Here is a 4,058-nt window from a genome sequence, read left to right on the forward strand (position 1 = left end):
TTTAATGAATTATTCATTACAAATCAGTTACTTACCAGTTACTCCCACCAAATGTTCTCTCCCATTCCCCACCCTAGTCATTTTCTCTGTCTATTATTTGCAGTTTTTCTCTATTGAGTGTGGGCCAAAAGTTACACATTGTGTATCTTAGTATTGCCTGTTTCTTTATAGAGGTTGTGGATTGGATCATTCTCAATGTATTTCTTGAATAATGAGTAAAGATGGTACTTTTCATTGGGGTACAATCAGAAAGATGTCTCGTTCCACTGTGCCCCTGAACAAACGCCTTTAGAGAGGGAGGGCAAAAGCCCCCGCTTCGTGCCTGGCACAGCAGGCTGCCTGCTGATGGTGTGGGGCTGATTGCCTCGTGGACATGGTCCACAGGATGGGTACATTCCCCCCACTGACGGGCACTCCTCTATGGCCAAAGCCACTGGCCACCCACCCCTGGGACTGAGGGTCCTGTGTGGGGTACAGGGGAGCAGCTGTCAATGAATTAGAACACCAGGAATTGAGGGAGGAGGGAGAGAGAATGTGACCAAATGGTCTTACAGTAGTGTGGGGGCAAACTACCTGTCGTCCACAACAGCAAGGCTCTCCAGAGGGTGGTGCGGTCTGCACAACGCATCACCGGGGACAAACTACCTGCCCTCCAGGACACCTCCACCACCCGATGTCACAGGAAGGCCATAAAGATCATCAAGGACAACAACCACCCAAGCCACTGTCTGTTCACCCCATTATCATTCAGAAGGCGAGGTCAGTACAGGTGCATCAAAGCAGGGACCGAGAGACTGAAAAACAGCTTCTATCTCAAACAACCATCACTAACATTGAGTGGCTGCTGCCAACATACTGACTCAACTCCAGCAACTTTAATCATGTAAAAATGGATGAAAAATGTATCACTAGCCACTTTAAACAATGCCACTTCATATAATGTTTACATAACCTACATTACTCATCTCATATGTATATACTGTACTCTATACCATCTACTGCATCTTGCCATCTTGATGTAATAATTGTATCACTAGCCACTTGAAACAATGCCACTTTTATATGTTTACATAACCTACATTACTCATCTCATATGTATATACTGTACTCAATACCATCTACTGCATCTTGCCTATGCTGTTCTGTACCATCCCTCATTCATATATATTTATGTACATATTCTTCATTCCTTTACACTTGTGTGTATAAGGTAGTTGTTGTGAAATTGTTAGGTTAGATTACTTGTTGGTTGTTACTGCATTATCGGAACTAGAAGCACAAGCATTTTTCTACACTCGCATTAACATCTGCTAACCATGTGTATGTGACAAATAACATTTCAGTTTTAATTTTTAACATTTTAGTGTGATGGGGAGGCTGATGTCAGGAGAGTTACTGTACTTTATTTAAAGTATACTGTTCTTTTTTAAAGATATGCTGGTACGTCACAGTTTAAACAAATAAAACATTTTCATGGAACGGTTCCTTTTTAAACATACTGGTAACTTGTTTTATGTGATACGATGTTGGTGTGCTTGGAGACGCCCTGGATTACAATAAAACATATAACCATGAAACATGCTTTTCCAAAGGACTCTATCTGAACTGACTGTACAAATGACATGAACAGAGTCAAGGCCAACAGCGAGCTGTACCTAACAAGTTGACTCTCAGACCTTATTAGTCACATGCGCCGAATACAACAGGTGTAGACCTTACAGTGAAATGTTTACTTACAAGCCCAATGCAGTTGAAAAAAATATGAATAAGAAATAAAATAAACAAGTAATTGAAGAGCAGCAGTAAAATAACAATAGCGAGACTATATACAGAGTGTACCGGTACAGAGTCAATGTGCGGGGACACGGGTTAGTCAAGGTAATTGAGGTAATATGTACATGTACAGTCGTGGCCAAAAGTTTTGAGAATGACACAAATATTAATTTCAACAAAGTTTGCCGCTTCAGTGTCTTTAGATATTATTGTCAGATGTTACTATGGAATACTGAAGCATAATTACAAGCATTTCATAAGTGTCAAAGGCTTTTATTGACAATTACATGAAGTTGATGCAAAGAGTCAATATTTGCAGTGTTGACCCTTCTTTTTCAAGACCTCTGCAATCCGCCCTGGCATGCTGTCAATTAACTTCTGGGCCACATCCTGACTGATGGCAGCCCATTCTTGCATAATCAATGCTTGGACTTTTTCAGAATTTGTGGGTTTCTGTTTGTCCACCCGCCTGTTGAGGATTGACCACAAGTTCACAATGGGATTAAGGTCTGGGGAGTCTCCTGGCCATTGACCCAAAGTATCGATGTTTTGTTCCCCGAGCCACTTAGTTATCACTTTTTCCTTATGGCAAGGTGCTCCATCATGCTGGAAAAGACATTGTTCGTCACCAAACTGCTCCTGGATGGTTGGGAGAAGTTGCTTTCGGAGGATGTGTTGGTACCATTCTTTATTCATGGCTGTGTTCTTAGGCAAAATTATGAGTGAGCCCAATCCCTGGGCTGAGAAGCAACCCCACACATGAATGGTCTCAGGATGCTTTACTGTTAGCATGACACATGACTGATGGTAGCGCTCACCTTGTCTTCCCCGGACAAGCTTTTTTCCGAATGCCCCAAACAATCGAAAAGGGGATTCATCAGAGAAAATGACTTTACCCGAGTCCTCAGCAGTCCAATCCCTGTACCTTTTGCAGAATATCCCTGATGTTTTTCCTGGAGAGAAGTGGCTTCTTTCCTGCCCTTCTTGACACCAGGCCATCCTCCAAAAGTCTTCGCCTCACTGTGCATGCAGATGCACTCACACCTGCCTGCTGCCATTCCTGAGCAAGCTCTGTACTGGTGGTGCCCCGATCCCACAGCTGAATCAACTTTAGTAGAAGGTCCTGGTGCTTGCTGGACGTTCTTGGGTGCCCTGAAGCCTTCTTCACAACAATTGAACTGCTGTCCTTGAAGTTCTTGATGATCTGATAAATGGTTGATTTAGGTGCAATCTTACTGGCTGCAACCTCCTTGCCTGTAAAGCCTTTTTTTGCAAAGCAATGATGACGGCACATGTTTCCTTGCAGGCAACCATGGTTGACAGAGGAAGAACAATGATTCCAAGCACCATCCTCCTTTTGAAGCTTCCAGTCTGTTATGTAAACTCAAACAGCATGACAGAGCGATCTCCAGCCTTGTCCAACACTCACACCTGTGTTAACGAGAGAATCACTGACATGATGTCAGCTGGTCCTTTTGTGGCAGGGCTGAAATGCAGTGGAAATGTTTTTGGGGGATTCAGTTCATTTGCATGGCAAAGAAGGACTTTGCAATTAATCTGATCACTCTTCATAACATTCTGGAGTATATGCAAATTGCCATCATACAAACTGAGGCAGCAGACTTTGTGAAAATGAATATTTGTGTTATTCTAAAAACTTTTGGCCACGACTGTAGGTAGAGTTATTAAAGTGAATATTCATAGATAATAACAGAGACTAGCAGCAGCGTAAAAGAGTGGGTGGGGGTGGGGGGCAATGCAAATATTCCGGGAAGCCATTTAATTAGATGTTCAGGAGTCTTTGGCTTGGGGGTAGAAGCTGTTTAGAATTCTTTTGGACCTAGACATGGCGCTCCGGTACCGCTTGCCGTGCGGTAGCAGAGACTATGACTTGGATGGCTGGAGTCTTTTAAAATTTTTAAGGCCTTCCTCTGACACCGCCTGGTATAGAGGTGCTGGATGGCAGGAAGCTTGGGCCCAGTGATGTACCGGGCCGTTCGCACTACCCTCAGTAGTGCCTTGCGGTTGGAGGCCGAGCAGTTGCCATACCAGGCAGTGATGAAACCAGTTCTCGATGGTGCAGCTGTAGAACCTTTTGAGGATCTGAGGACCCATGCCAAATCTTTTCAGTCTCCTGAGAGAGAATAGGTTTTGTCGTGCCCTCTTCACGACTGTCTTGGTGTGTTTGGACCATGTTAGTTTGTTGGTGATGTGGACATCAAGGAACTTGAAGCTCTCAACCTGCTCCACTACAGCCCCGTCGATGACAATGGGGGCGTGCATGG

The sequence above is a fragment of the Oncorhynchus mykiss genome, chromosome 18, assembly GCF_013265735.2.
Source record: "Oncorhynchus mykiss isolate Arlee chromosome 18, USDA_OmykA_1.1, whole genome shotgun sequence".
NCBI classification, from domain to species: Eukaryota; Metazoa; Chordata; class Actinopteri; order Salmoniformes; family Salmonidae; genus Oncorhynchus; species Oncorhynchus mykiss.